The sequence below is a fragment of the Pollachius pollachius genome, assembly GCF_949987615.1.
Source record: "Pollachius pollachius genome assembly, chromosome: 10".
NCBI classification, from domain to species: domain Eukaryota; kingdom Metazoa; phylum Chordata; class Actinopteri; order Gadiformes; family Gadidae; genus Pollachius; species Pollachius pollachius.
In genome coordinates, this window is record NC_136943.1 from 17,851,994 (window position 1) to 17,869,045 (window position 17,052).

The window sequence follows — 17,052 nt, forward strand, 5'->3', positions numbered from 1 at the left end:
CAAACCGTGTGAAGTTATATTTTTGACGTGTCTAGGTCACCGTCATGCAGGCTGTGTTCAGTAAAATAAATAAATAAATAGCGATCCGTTGTAGGTCTATCTGCCAAAGCCCACGTTGAAATAATTTTGATGTTGAATGTTGATGACGCAGTTGTTGAAATAAACAGATTGATTTCATACAAATCATAAAAGCCTCTCCCTGTGTCATTGTGTGTGCGTGTATCCGAGGTGCGGGCGTGCGTGCGCGGGGAGTTCTTGATTGACCGATCTTCGAATATTATTCGAATACTTCTCAGCGAATATCGAATAGTATTTTTGCCAGAAATGCACATCCCTAGCACACGCATTTGAAAAGGCACCATCCAGGTGTTACTATCACTGTTGCTGTGGAAAAAAAACGTGCAAACCCAGCTCACGACACTACTTCAACAACCCCTGTCTGGGAATTCAGAAATGCAAATGCCATAACCAAGTTTATTGGTGTTTTCATTGCTGCTGATCTACGGCCATTCTCCGTTGTTGACAAACAAGCAGTTTTTTTAAATTTTCCCCTTAACTATGAAATGTACCGTACCGTACCGTGACTTTTGTTTACCGTTACACCCCTAGGTCTTTCCATTTAGGAGTCTACTTCCTGCTTCTCAACCACTCATTGTTGTATCCAGTAATTATTTACTTTTGAAGTGAAATATTTGTAAAAAGCGGTAAGTTGTTAAAATCTCCTCAATTATGAACGGATCATCTGCATCAGTACAGTGCCTTCCGGTCTATTTGAAAAAGGAACCTGTTTATTCATGCATTAATTATTGATTCTAGATTTATCTTTTGAATATCTTTAATTTCTTTTTTAAAGTGTGTACAGCGTGTTTTCCAGCCTCCAGTCCGCGTTCACAATATGGTGCAGTCAGTTGTCACTTCAAAGCAAACACAGAGATTTGAAGCTTTCTTCTACTATCAAATCCAACTGCTGTGTCCAATTTCTGCAGAACCTCATCCCTGCTGCTCGCATTTGTAAAAGAGATGTGTATTGTACCTCCCATTGACATTTAGGTTGGCAAAAACCAAAGTGCGAAGGAGACAGAGCAGCAACCAACAATAAAAATGGCAGTAAAAAATACAATTACAAAATGTTGTTCAAAACTCAGATTGTCACTTCCATTTCTGAGCGGGGAATATATAGCAGGTGTACTGTTGCGTATGAAGAATGATGTACAGCAGCCTGCAGAACATCAGAGGCTGGCTACAGAGGGCTGTTTGGAGCCAGTGTGACACACGGATCTCACTCAGTTTGAAAGTAGTTTTTTGTGCATATGCTGAACCCGACTCATTATGTGAACGGAATAACTCAACTTTGGATTTTTAAACAAAACGCCACCTGCACACATAATCGGTCTCTGCATACAGATCTACAGTTTATATATAGCATATGAGGGGGGCTGGGAACTGTTTTTCTGGTCGATTCTTTATGGATCTGAGGGATAAGAAGAACATAATATCCCTGTCCGCATGTCCATCTGGCCCCTTCTTTAAGGGAAACCGGCGGATCAGCATGTTCACGTCCATCACACCGAGGAGACAACTAAATGTTTAATAACATGTTATTTGTTAATTCACACACATCACCCACCACCTTCTACAGACACATACACACCACCACCAACACCATACCCACACACACACACACACACACACACACAAACACACCAAACACATTCACATACACACACACCAAACACACACACACACACACACACACACACGCAAACACACCAAACACATTCACATACACACACACCAAACACACACACACACACACACACACACACACACACACACACCCCAAACACACACATGCACACACACACTGGAGGGTGTGAGATTCATGGTCAGATGTGACCTTGCATCAAAGGTTAGGACCGCTGCTGTAACTCAAAGGCCATTATTTATTGCCTTATTCATTCTCCCGCCAAAGCAACCTTTCCTTCACTGTCAGACCTTAAAGAGCAGAGGAATTTTATTATTTATTATTTCTGGACTGGATGACTGAAGACCCACCGAGGAGCTTACTGGACTTGTGGTTCTGTCAAGCGTGGAAGTGGATTATTAGCATACCGCCAGCCGCTGTCCCGATGCCATCGTGTTTTTGTCGTCGTTTTTATGTCATATCAGCACTGGAGCAGAGATATTAACAAGCAAGGAAGCCAAGGCTTTATTGAAGGGGCAACGACCCATCTCCCTCCCTCTCTCGTCTCACACTCAGTGATCCGCTCCCATTTCAAACCATCTGCCCTCGCCTCGTCGCATCGCCGTTCACTTGACCAGCTCCATCTGTCCCCTGCCCGAGCGCTGGGGAACTCCCAGTTCGACGGGGCTGACGCTCTTCAACCCTCACCCCTTTGTTCTGTTTCGGATGTAATTTTGTTGTTCAGCACGACCCACGATTTGACACTAAGACTGATGTCAATCAACACGGACATATTTACAAAACCTTGACTGTAATTATAGTGTCTTCATTTTTAAACTGATCCTAGCAATGAAACAAGCTTCATTTTCAAAAGTATCTGATATATTAAACCTGCACTATTTAAGTATCCCATTACCAGCCTCTAGTGACTGGTGTTGAACCTGCTGGTGTAGATCATTTTCAGACGACATTCAGACGTTACTGGGGGGGAGGGGGAATAAAGAACTTAAAACATTTACTGGTTGGATTGAACTTTGTATTTTCTAGTCTAAACATTGTGGGGAATGAAGTTCCTGCCCACCAAGGTTATTTATGTGGACTGAATGTATTGTCTGACTTTTGGTCATGTAGTTTTTATGTCGGAAAAATGTTCCCCTTATGCAGCTTTATATATTCTTCTGTTGTAGATCTCTGTCACCATCGAATTCACAGAAACACACAAACACACACGCACCAACACAAACACACGCATAAACATAAACACACACACAAGCACACGCACAAACATAAACACACACCCAAACACACAATGTTCTTCTCTTTGTGGTAGTCCAGACACATTTAATTGTCCAGATTGTTTCTAGCTTCAGTTATCACTTTTCATTTAGACCAAATGAGAGCGATTCTCTATGAGGTTCCATTAGGGTGCGTTATAGTTGATCTAGCTCTACACACCATGAAACACCTGTTCTCACTATGGAGCTCTACTGCCCCCTTTGGTAAACCCCTAGAATAGCAAGTGATTGGGACAAGAATATCATTATACATCCGCTAGTGTTGATTCAGATCACACAATCTGTTTGTTTTTCGACCTGCTAACTCGACCAGCATTTTTAGCTCATGTACTACTTTAGTACAGTTTGAGCTGACTCGAAAAAAATTCTAACAGAATTCTGTGTCTGAACTTACAAGTTGATCCACACATCCTCAATGACTACATTACCAGCATGCACAGTGGAATTGTGTATCATTCCTACCAGTAATACCTTATGAAGGAATCAAAAGCAATGTGTGCCAACATGTTATTCATACATGTGAACAATGTAATATGCCTGTTTGTACGTGTGTGTGTGTGTGTGTGTGTGTGTGTGTGTGTGTGTGTGTGTGTGTGTGTGTGTGTGTGTGTGTGTGTGTGTGTGTGTGTTGTGACATTTCTGACAGTGTTGACAGCTGTAAACAGCTTTAGGAGTACTATTACACACACGCACGCAAAACTACCATGCAGAGCAACATGAAGCCTAGCTCCTGTGGTGGTTGATTAAGTTGATAAAAGTCTATAGAACAAAGATGTTGATGTTCCCGCAGCAACACCACAATTTACATTTTTGTCATGAGTCACTTGATTCCAATAAACACGAATCATGTCATAGCTTTGTCCAATTACCCGAAAGAGTGCTCTGTCATTTCACCACTACATCTTGGCTCTACAGAATTATTCCCACTAGTAAGTATAGCAGCTGACAGCAACCGTAATGGGAGAGCTTACAGAGACATAATCACAGCACCATGCTGCTCTCTGCTTTGTTTGGAAAATGGCAAGCTATGGTCATGAATAAAAAAAGGGTTTGTTGTCTATATTGAAAGCAGCCATCCACCACCTCTCTCAATTTGTTCGGCAACAGCTGGCAAGACACCTCCAACGTCCTCTTCTGTAAATTAGAGACAGTAGGACTCCAAAAAATTATTCTGCTTAAGACTGATTAAACCCTGGTATTTAGACCATCATTTAAATATTCAAATAACAATATTTGAATACATACGTGAAGGAATGTGTGTGTGTGTGTGTGTGTGTGTGTGTGTGTGTGTGTGTGTGTGTGTGTGTGTGTGTGTGTGTGTGTGTGTGTGTGTGTGTGTGTGTGTGTGTTGCAATGTGACTTTTAACCCCACCATCACAACCACCATATGGACTAAGATCTCGCAATCTGATGATCCTGCACGTCGATTTCGTGTATGTTCTGATTGCGAGGTCAACGAAAACAGGAAAGGTCATGCAAAAGAAAGTAGACACTGTGTTTGGACAGCATCTACAACATTGCATCCTTTGTTATGCGAACAGCTGGCCTTTGCCAGCAGCACTTAACTATGCAGTAAATCAGTTTCAACAAAGTCTGTAATGGGTGGGTGTAGAAAAATTTGTGCCAATGTTACATTTTCCAATCACTATTAATTAGAACTCATTAATTTTCACAATGCTAGATTCTATTGTACAATCATTTTAAACTTTCTGGGCCAACGTGCATGGGAAATCATTTGGTATTAGTGTGAGAAATTGTCTTTATTTGTTCATGAAAGACTGAAGGTTGCTAATACTGTCCTTTCTGTTGTCGTTTTTAGCCAACGTCCATTAATAAACTTTAATGCATACATTCAAAAGAGACACGAATAATAGCCTGAATTGCACCATTAAAAGTCACTGATCCCAATGCCATGTCAACTCAAGCTATGAATTCAAAGTTCTGAGAGTTCAGTCAATAACAAGCCATTCCCCAACCAGGCGTCTGAGTGGGCTCCCTCTACAGATTATTCCTTGTTGACAGATACAGAGAGAAAATGTAGAACACAGTGATCACCAATCACCAGTGATAATAGGAGCAGGTAGGAGAGTTGTCCATTCTGCTGAGAGAGGGGCAGACCCCAGTGAGTTTGCAGATGGGTCTCAGGGGCAGTAGCACAGGATTTAGTTCACCTATTCAGGACAAATTTATGTCACCACAAATCAGAACAAACCAGTGACCAGGTCTTTCCTTTGTTTTTCCACAAACACACGTGATTCTTTACACTTGATAACCAACACATCACACAAGAGATGAAACATTCTTCAGTTCAGGTTCATTTGGCAAAGAAATGTTATTTTCAATTTTCTGTACTCCCCAGGCAAAGATGTCGGTATGAATGGTTCAAGGTGGTGCTTCATCTGTCTTTAATACAGCCATCAACCTGCCTCTGTCCTCCTAGCAGCCGGTGGCTCCTTTCAAACAGCTCACATCTTCAACAGTCAACATCTGAGATTGTTGACCACAACAGTGCCTTCAGCCCAGGGTCATGACCAGCTATTGTATTGTCCCACTTTGTTAATCAGCGCAGGGAGGCATCGACAGCCACAGTGGGAGGGTTCAACACACTGACACTCTAAAATGTTTGATGTAAAAGCCGCCCTCTGCTTAGGTCGGGGGTAAGAAGTGACAGCACCTTGTTCCATCAGAGCAGACATCCACCTCACTGTGTGTGTTTCTCCCTTCTTTTTTATATGTAATCTTACACGTGGATATTCCTGGATATCACCATGCATGGCCCTGATTGACAGCACTGTTTTATCCACCAACGTTATGGTCTTGATGGACCATAGATCGCATGTCTGTCTGTCTCCGTCTTCCAGACAGCGTTTGGAGAGCCCGAATCCCTGTCTTGGATTGTATGGTATTATTATGTGGGAGTTAACATGTTACATCTGAGGAGAGTGACCAGGTTATGGAGTGTCCTCTACGGAAGACAGGGCCAATGGGAAACTGGAATCCTGGCCGCTACATTAAAGCCTGTTGATCCATCCTCCATTCTCCTATTTGCTCGGTGTGCCAGTTAGTGAGACTGAGCTGAGTTAAAGTGAATCATCTCTTTGGCCTTTCGTCATTTAGGCCGTTGATAAAGCACATACAAAGACAAAGTCGCTGCAGGATATGTGGCGGGAGTTCACAGGTCCTGGCAGAGCGCAGCTAACTCAAACTGGCTGTGTTGCCGACTTCATCTGACTATAGGTGGAGCAACGGGAATGCAATAGCAACGCCACACAGGTGTGCAGAATAAGTAAAACCAGGCAGAACCTGACGCATCCTTGTGTCCTGATGTGAGGTTGTCAAAATGAACAGAGGTCATTATGAATGAACCATTCCCTATTTCCCCCTCAAACATAAAGCATCACAATCTCCGACTGGAGTGCTATTGTTTAATTGTTTAATTTGTGTGTAGCTAAAAAAATAGGAAATAACAACAATGGCTTTTACTGGTTCTAAAAGTTTCTTCATGAACACAGCAACATCTTGAGAATGTGTCTGCAGGAGAGAGAGAGGGTGCGTTGTGATGAATGCTCGCCTCTTTTTTGTGATGGATGAACCATCGGACTTGAAGCCCTGGGATGTGAAACTTCCGTCCATTCCGTGTTGAGTACCGGTGTTCCACCTCCACTGTATTCCTGGGGCCAGATGAAATCCCTGGGATGCATCACACAGGGGCCACGCCCTGCATCACACAGGGGCCCCGACGTGCATTACACAGGGGCTACATCGTGATTAACACAGGGGCCCCGCCGTGCATCACAAAGGGGCCCCGACATGCATCACACAGGGGCCCCGCCGTGCATCACAAAGGGGCCCAGACATGCATCACACAGGGGCCCCGCCGTGCATCACAAAGGGGCCCGGCGTGCATTACACAGGGGCTACATCTGGATTAATACAGGGGCAATGACGTGCATTATTCCGGGTTCCCCGACGTGCATCATACAGGGGCCCAACACCATCACACAGGGGCCCGACGGCATCACACAGGGGCTCGACGGCATCACAGGGACCCCGACATGCATTACACAGGGGCCCCAACGGCATCACACAGGGGCCTGCCGGCATCACACAGGGGCCCCAACGACATCACACAGGGGCCCCAACGGCATCACACAGGGGCCCCAACGGCATCACACAGGGGCCCGCCTGCATCACACAGAAACAGCTGTGGATATGAGGAGGAAACTGATACATTAAGGAAACAAATAATCCCTCCTTTATTTTCCCCATTAAACCAGGAATTCAATCATATTCCCCTGGTCTCTCGACAAATAACATTAACAACCACTGGGGTGAAAGAATTGGACCTGCTCCACAAAAACATGTTTTGTCATGCATGAACCTATGATTAAAGGTCAAACGCTGTAGTCATTGTTTACAAAGTGCACGCCCGCGCCGCTCTGCGATGTCTGTCTTCGGGGAAATTCTAGTTTTAATAGGCAATGATGTTGAACGCAAAAACTTTTCACCAGAGCTTGGTTTTCAGTATTTCACTAAAGGGGGTGTTTTAATTAGAACAATTAAAGACTGTTGTGGTACAGATGAGGATTTTGCAGAAAATACAATAGCAGTAGGTGAGACTCTGATTCACTATACTATATGATATAATTTGTGCAATGGCATCGCAAATCGGTGACCCGGTCTCCTGGTGTAAATGTCTCCATTGAAAAGCTTCATAATGCAGTATATGATTTACCCTCAGACCGCCTCAGATGTCTTCGACCCCCCGCCCCTGCCTGGTGGAACAAGCAGAACCGTAACATCCGTGGTTTGGCTGGTGGCCTGCTCCTCTCTAATTGGGCCATTAGCTAGTCCCCGTCCACCTGACAAAGGTGTAATCTCATTTGCAGCTCCCGGGGTGCTGGAAGGGTGATTGGTGGGGAGGGTGGCGGGGCGGTGTTTACGTTGTGGTGCAGAGAGGCTGGGCCAGCCTCACATTCTGGTTAACCTCATTTGCATGGCAGGGGGATACAGGCCATGCTAAACAGCGGGCAGTCTGCTCTCTGACACTAAAGAGATTATTTCAGTCAATTATCCCATTCAGACGGTCATACCTCTTTGCAGCGTTCCTCTTGGGTCCTAACGTGGGGGGGTGCTCAGCTTTTGCCTATACCCTGTCTGATGCACCATATCCATGGAGAAATTGTACATTTTCTGCCGCATGTACATATTGACTTATTTTTGAACAATTTTTACCCATAGTGATTTTTTTACATCAACCATTTCGGAATCTTTGCCAAAGTAAAATGGAAACATAAATAAACAGAACAGACTTAGTTAACTTTAATACCTTCCTTATTTGCTACGGCAAAATGTGTTTGATTCAATTCATACATTTTATAATAGTCTTCTTCTTCATTCTACTAATAGTAATATACTTATAATTACATTTTTATTTTTGTATTTGTAGCAATAAAGTTTGTTCTTGGGTGTGGTTGATCAATTACAGGCAGCGTTGTGTTTGGGGGGGGTGAGGGAATGACTTCATGGTGGTTCAGCTGCACAGCTGATAGAAGCCAATTGCAGTGTTTCTTTGTCTGAGTGAACACACTTCACTGGGATCCAGCAATTCTACTTTATTATAGCAGAACTTGTTGGAGAGATGGCTCAGAGCCCCGGCCCTATAACCGAGCCCAAGGCTACACCTTTTTTTTCTAGCCTGAGACAGAGAGATCCTACTGAAGAGCAGCTCATTGGCCCGAGTGGATACAAAAGGGTATTTTAATGAATGTATTTCTGCTTCTGTGTTCAACCGTCCCAACCATTTTTTAGGGTTTACTTCTACTTGCCGGGTTTGTGTTTCAACGCGCTTACAGATCCCTCCACCAGCCACATGATTGGTTGACTGACAGAGGAAGCGGGAGGAAGGGAAATGCCCGTTCATCTTGGTTTAGTTGTCTGCTATCAGGCTGGTGAAACTATAAACATGCCTATTCCGTTTAGTTTGAGCTATATCGACCTTATATCTCTGAAGGGAGCTCACAACCTAATAACCAATTCCGATTTCATGCAAAAAGCAATTCACTTCTGTAAAGAAGCAAATTGAAAGAAAATCTTCCATTAAAAAAATAAAAAGCATTGTTTTGAGGCTCCGCTGGGTATTGACTTATTAATATAAATCCCACATGTTAATAGGCTGCTTGTGCCTGCACATGCAGATGGCATCAGAACAAAGACAACACAATCCCCATTTGTTCTACTCTGAGGTAAAGCCAGAGCTTTTGGGAAATTATCCTGTTTGATTTTTGGCTAGAACCGTGAACTTAACTGTGGAATATGCATGGCCCAGATGGTTGCAATGCAAATGTACCTCGTTTGAATGGGAGTTGAGATCTTCCATCGCGCCGCTGCTTAATATTGAATGGGTTTATTTGACGTACTTTCCTCTTGCGTCTTTCTCATGCATCTATAATAATGGCTAAGTGGGAGGAAGATACACTTTTTAATCAACTCTTTTTCCATGAATTAGTAATACAAATATATTAAAATCACCTCCATAACAGTGACTATTGAAGTTCAGTTATTAAAAATTGTTTCTATGTGATTGTTATGGTGATTGTTTGGTCAGCCAACGTAGTGGTACACACACACACACGCACACACACACACACACACACACACACACACACACACACACACACACACACACACACACACACTCACACACATCAAGTTTGTATGAACTGAAGTTGATATTGTACGTGTTGTAACATAGTTATCCAAATGATAACACAGCTGCTCTTTCAGCGAGCCAAGCTTCTCCTCACAGCCAGACTCCGTTACCACAACAAACTCAGGTCAAGACTATCTTTAATGAGAGAAGAACTGGCATGACCGACAAGTGGTTGGGCTTTCAACTCGCATGCACTGACACTTTGATCACACATCAGATAAGCATCCCTCAATTTGACAGAAAAATACTGAATTTAGACTCAGTTTAGACAGTTTTATAACTGTTTTATAACTAAAATAACCAAATGATTTATTCCAAAGCGATGCAAAACATAAATGGTAAAGGTCTTCCTTTGTGCTTTGAGATTCATGGCTCTGTTCCATTAACCTCCTGGTCACACTTTGAGACAGTAGCTTGCATCCGTCTACCTAAATGTTAATAGAGTTACATATGTAGCCCGTGGAATTGGATTGAATTATTTTGGAACACAACGATTTTTTGAGTTAGAGTGTTGTATATTCTTTTAACAGATTATTTCTACTGTGCTCAACAGTTGCACTTCAATCTACATCAGCTCGAATAATAAAGAGGAATAAAACAAATAAAAGAAAATGCCTAATAGAAAGCTAGTTAAATAACAGCTTAGACTATAGTTCAGAAAATACGGCAGTGGCCTGACTTTAAACAGGAAATGCAAAATAACACTGGTTACATACACATTTCACCACTATAGACATTAACAGGCCAATCAACAATGCAAACATTAAATGACTGACTTCACACATAATATACACATTGACTTATAACACTTACATTTCAGCAAACTTCAACTCAGGCAAACCCCTCCTGACGTTTCCAGCAGACTTATTTCCCTAAAAGATTAAACATTGTTCAACGGCACTGCGATTCACAAGCCCACCGCGCGGTGCCACACATCTCAATGCAAGCGCCCATGTTGGCGACCGGCGCCGAAAATCCCCAGACATCGAACGCAAACACGGCCATCCACCACAAATACTCACTGTTATCGCCACCCAAATGCTCTATACCGCAGCAACCACCAGCATGTGTCCATAGGCCACTCCGTTAGCCCACAATGGAGACACACCTCGTCTTCTCAGCAAATACCAACACTGTCCGAACGCTAACAACCGGAAGAAAAGACCAGGATGCACCGGCCGCAGCATTATATAGTCGGACTCAATACTGCCAACCTGCGACCAGACGGCCGCACTTCCCGTTGCAAACCAACCGCAATCCCATTCCCAAGTACTACAGTACATCCTATATGACTGTACCACCCGGTTACACATATTATGACTTCCGGTTGAGCATGGAGACGGAGTAGACAGGCGGATCGTGGCTCCAGAACAATTTTAATTTTTATTTGATTTTTTTTGGAGCTACAGCTGACTTTGGGGTTACCCCTTTTAAAATAAATACTTTTGTTGCATTACCGGTCCTCAAAAATGTCAAAAAAAAAAAAGATCGACAAAATGCAGATTCCGGCCACAACTAGCAACCTAGCTAGCACGGGCGCGGCCAGCAGGCTAACCAACACTCCGACTAAATGCCCTGCTACTGCTACGGAGGCCATGGAGACACGCTCCTTGGCCAGCGTTACAAAACTACCACCAGCGGACTTGGAAAATCTGCGCTCTGTTTTACTCACCGACCTCACTGAAACCGTTTCATCCCTGCTGGCCAAAGCTCTGGCCCCAGTCAAGGCATCCCTCGGCGTCATTCAATCCACAATGGACCTACATGCCCGGCGCATTACCGATGTGGAAGCTGGACTATCCGACTATAGTGACAGAGTTGTCGTGCTGGAGAGCGAACATGCCACGCTGAAAACGGAGTACAATGTGCTGGTTGACAAGTTGGATGATTTGGAGAATCGTTCACGAAGATCCAACCTGAGGGTGGTGGGTATCCCAGAGAAAATGGAAGGCTCGGACCCGGCCAAGTTCATGACGGAGCTCTTTACAGAGATCCTCGGGCCCGAGTTCTTCCCTACACCGCTGAAGCTGGACCGCGCACACAGGCTGGGGAGGGCGAACGCCGCCGGAGGGGATAACATCAGAGCTCGGGCTTTCATTGTGCTTTACCACAACTACCAGGATAAGGAGCGTGTCTTTGGAAGGAGAAGGGACAACTTGTGTTTTCGTGGGCACAAGATCTTTTTGTACCCCGACTTCAGTGCATCCCTGGCCCGAAGGCGCGCAGCCTACAACGACATCAAAGCCAGACTGTACAGGAAAAATATCCGCTTCGGTCTTCTTTACCCTGCTCGTCTTCGTGTGGATTATGAGGGACAAACATTGTATTTTGACTCTCCCGCTGCTGCCCAAGTGTTCTACGATTCCCACTGGCAGGACTGATGGTATGTAACTCGAAAGTGATCTCTAAGATAGAGGCCTGAGTGGCGATTCCTATGTTTAATTTAAGGCCAATTGTTTTCTGGGTTCAAAGTGTGTTATTAATGCCAATATGGAAAGCATTTTCTCTTTGGCTTAAACCGCAAAGTTTATCCATACTACTACATTTTTTACTTTATTTTTTATATACAAATATGTTGGGTACCTCGTTTAGTAGTTTCATTTACACTGTTGCATTGAAAGTTGATTCGTGAAGTGAATGTCTAACAGCCGAACACCTTTTGAGGTTCTCACTGTGTTTCTGGGTCTCCTTAATTTTTCTTTTTTATTCCCAGATTGATTTTTTTTTTCTTTTTTATAGTTCTTGAAATGTCCTCACTTAGACGCCCTCAAGTTGCCTCTCAATTGTCAACAGTGACGCGTATGCGACCTTGCTGTCGCAGTGTTAAGTATGCTATGTTACATATGCTGTAGCTTTGTTAATATGTTAAATAATGTGTTTTGTTTTCACACACCCACCTCATATGGAGCCAGGTTCTTGGAGGATAGTATAGCTAGTTAGCTTTAGACTAACCTAGTAATAGAAGGTGGATGCACTGGTGGTTCTATGTATACCTGCGGTTCTCTTTGTTTGGGAAAGGGGGCCTAGGATTGGGTTGTTTAGGGTTTTTGCTGTTGTGTTGTGTGTTGTGCTGTGTGTGTGTGTTTTTCTTTTATTATTATTTTTTTTATTATTATTTATTTATTTTCTCTCACCTGTTTTACTTTTGTCTCAGCCTCTGGCTACTACTCTCATGGTTGTTTGCCCACACTTATTTTTCCAAACTCCTTCCATGCCAGCCCACTCAGTTCAGTCCTAAAGTATGACCGACATTAACTCTGGTAGTGTAAGGGACCACCCAGTAAGATTTATTTCAAATCTATGAATGGTCCAGTTAAACGTTCTAGGGTTTTTACTCACCTTAAGAACTTGAAGGCTGACATTATGTTCTTACAGGAAACACACTTAAAAACAACAGACCATGCAAGGCTACACAAACCTTGGATCGGTCAGGTGTTTCATTATAATTTTAACATAAGAGCCCGAGGGGTAGCAATACTGGTGAACAAAAGGATCCAGTTTACAGCCTCAAATGTTATCGCTGATCAAAATGGGAGATATATAATTGTCACAGGTATTCTATACCAGACCCCAGTTCTTTTAGTTAATGTTTATGCACCCAATTGGGACAATGTCAATTTCATGGACACACTCTTCTCCTCCCTCCCAAACTTGAATACGCATCGTCTTATTTTCGGGGGTGACCTAAACTGTGTTTTGAACCCTGCTCTAGACCGCTCTAGCCCCAAATCTTTAACTCTTTCTAAAACGTCCACTTCCGTATCAACCTTCATGAACGAGAACGGTTGTGTGGACCCTTGGAGAACCTTAAACCCAATTTCTAAATCATTCTCTTTTTTCTCGGGTGTCCACCACTCCTTCTCCCGTATAGATTATTTTTTTATTGACAGAACACTTATGAGCTCCGTCCATTCAGTTGACTATTTGGCCATAGTGATCTCAGATCATGCTCCCTTACAGTTAGATATTTCTTTCAGTCTACATAAAAAGGTGTGCCCTCTCTGGAAATTTGACGCGTTACTACTCTCCGACAAGGACTTCTGTGCTAAAATATCTCAATCTATTGACACTTTCATACTCACTAATAAATCAGATGAAATTTCAAATTCGTTATTCTGGGAGACATTAAAAGTGGTTTTGCGCGGAGAAATTATTTCTTACACTTCTCACAAGAATTGTGAACAGAAAAAACAGCTGCAAGTTCTGACTGACTATTCTCAAACTTGATGAACAATATGCTAGAGACCCTTCCGAGGAGCTATATAAAAAGCGATTAAACCTACAATCTGAATTTAATCTATTATCTACAAGGACAGCGGAATGCTTGATCTTACATTCTCGCGGTTTATCATATGAATTTGGTGACAAAAATAGTCGGCTGTTGGCACATCAGCTCAAGCGCCAGGCAGCCGCGCTCGGCTGATACCTCAAATTAGAGACGGGTCAAATAATCTTGTTTCTGACCCCCAAGACATAAACAAAGTTTTTGAGACCTTTTACACCTCCCTTTATAAATCTGAACCGCCGTCTGACACGAGTTGTATGGACAATTTTCTTAACGATTTGGAGTTCCCCACTATTGATCCAGAGTTGGCCATTGATTTAGAAAGACCTTTGCAAATTGATGAGATTAGAGAGGCTATTAGATCAATGCAAAGTGGCAAGGCGCCGGGTTCAGATGGCTATGGGACTGAGTTTTATAAGACATTCTCCGACAAGCTTGCTCCAATCCTATTAGATATGTTTAACAAGTCATTGGCGAATGGTTCCCTTCCCCAAACACTTAGTCAAGCAGTAATCTCACTCTTACTTAAGAAAGACAAAGACCCCACAGAATGCGGATCTTACGATCCAATTTCACTGCTTAATATAGAGAGCAAAATCATTGCTAAAGTTTTAGCCAAACGTCTTGAAAGCACACTTCCTCTGATTATCTTTGAGGATCAAACTGGCTTTATCAAGGGTCAGCACTCATTCTTTAATATCCGAAGGCTCTTAAATATTGTCAATACCTCTGGCCCTTCTCCGTTCCCGGAGGTCATTGTCTCCTTAGATGCGGAGAAGGCCTTTGACCGTGTAGAGTGGGGATATTTATTTGCCATTTTACACAAATTTGGGTTTGGTGGCACACTTATTTCATGGATTAGGCTGCTCTACGCCTCCCCCTTGGCCTTCGTCTCCACAAACTCTATACGCTCCCCATACTTCCCATTTTCCAGGGGAACGCGACAGGGGTGCCCGCTGTCTCCACTACTTTTTGCCATAGCAATTGAGCCCCTTTCTATAGCGCTTAAGGCCTTACCCCATTATCAAGGTATCACTCGGCATGGTGTGGAGCATAGGGTGTCTCTTTATGCAGACGATCTTCTACTTTATATAACCAACCCAGTGTCCTCTATTCCTTTGATTCAGTCCGTCCTTTGAAATTTCGGCTCATTTTCAGGCTACAAACTAAATTTTCATAAAAGTGAATGCTTTCCCATTAACGCTCTGGCTCAGATCATCCCACAGTCATCAATACCTTTTAATTTGTCTCGGCAGGGTTTTAAATATTTAGGTATCAAGATTACTCACAAACTACATTCCTTGTTTGAGGCCAATTTCACTCCTTTAGTAGCCAAAATGAAATCTGATTTTCAATGTTGGAGCAGTCTGCCCCTTTCACTTTCAGGCAAAGTACAATGCGTTAAGATGAATATCTTGCCTAAGTTTTTGTATATATTTATGTGCCTGCCTGTATTTTTACCAAAGAGTTTCTTTTGCACACTAGATCGGGAAATCACTACATTTATATGGGGAGGAAAGGTCCCTAGGATCAGTAAAGCAGTTTTGCAGAAGCCAAGGAATAGGGGTGGCCTCGCGCTCCCTAATTTCATGCACTATTATTGGGCTGCCAACATACACAAACTTGTTTACTGGCTCAAAAATCCTGATGCGGACTGGTGTAACCTTGAAGCCCAGTCATGTCATTCGTCTTCCTTATCTGCAATGGTCTTTTCCTCTCTCCCTCTTTTCCCATCACGTCATTCCTTAAACCCTCTGGTGCAGTCCACTTTAAAAATATGGATACAATTCCGCCGACATTTTAAGTTTTCCTCAGCCTCTTTTCTCGGGCCGATAGTTAATAAATGCATTTGAAGTTACATATTATTTATTTCTTAAATAGGCCCCTTTGTATGTTGTGTATGTATTGTATTGAACATATGTAATACATATATCTAAACAACTGATACTCTGCATTGTATTCCCTGTCATTACACATTGTCATGGTTGTGTATTCACCTGCATACGATTCTTTGCTTTGTTGTTGTTGTGACATGTGTGACATATACACACTCTCACACACAAACACACACACACACACACACACACACACACACACACACACACACATACACACACACACACACACACAGGATTTCTCTTTGTTTTTCCAATCTTAAAAACAATGACATAAATCGATAAAACCTAAGCAGTTGTGAAAATACCTAATCAATAGAATATAGCCACTGTGGATTAATGCGGACAAACAACGCAGATCAAAGCAGAGCTGGCCCCTGCTGGCTAAATGGAGATCATGACAGCAGATGGATGTTAAAGTAAGAACAACAACACAATCTACTTGGAGGACAAGAGGGTTCAGCTGGAGACGTATGGATGATATGGAGGGGAAACAACAACAGAAACACAGATATGGACTGAAGGCAAGTTAAGAACACTCTGGAGGATACTCTGTGAAGTTTTCATCTCTGTTGTGATGCTCCGTGGATGAGGAGGGTTTCTGCCTGCATCGTGTATTTATATACTGAAATAAAGTCTTCATAAATTATTTTTTCTGTCAGGTTCAGAGTCGATTGTTCAGCAATTTGAATCAAGTTATCTTATATATATATAATATATCTTTTAGGGTTACAGGCACATTATTGACTTATATCTAAATCCTTTCCTGTTAGGCATCTTTTATACCCCATTAGCAAGACAAATGAAACACAGACCCCGGCTTAATAGCCATACGTTCCTTTTCATGTCTGTTTATTTTAAGTATTTACCAGCAGACTAACTCTTCTAGGGTCCTAAATAGGACATATTGATAGTTGATGCATGCGCTGCTTCTGTCTTACGGCTGATATATTCCTTCTGCTTTCTTTTACCCTCAGCCACGTCGATACAAAAGATAATTGATGTGCCGGGGAATGGATAAAGACTGGAAAGACATGGTTTGGATTTCTATATTCTGTGGATATGATGAGAATGGGTCCGACTGAGTTCCCATCAGTGTGTTGGTCCGCTGCACCTAAAGGACACTGTGGCTGCACTTTACATATAGCAGCTACTGGGTCGAAGCATTTGCTTCGATTTAG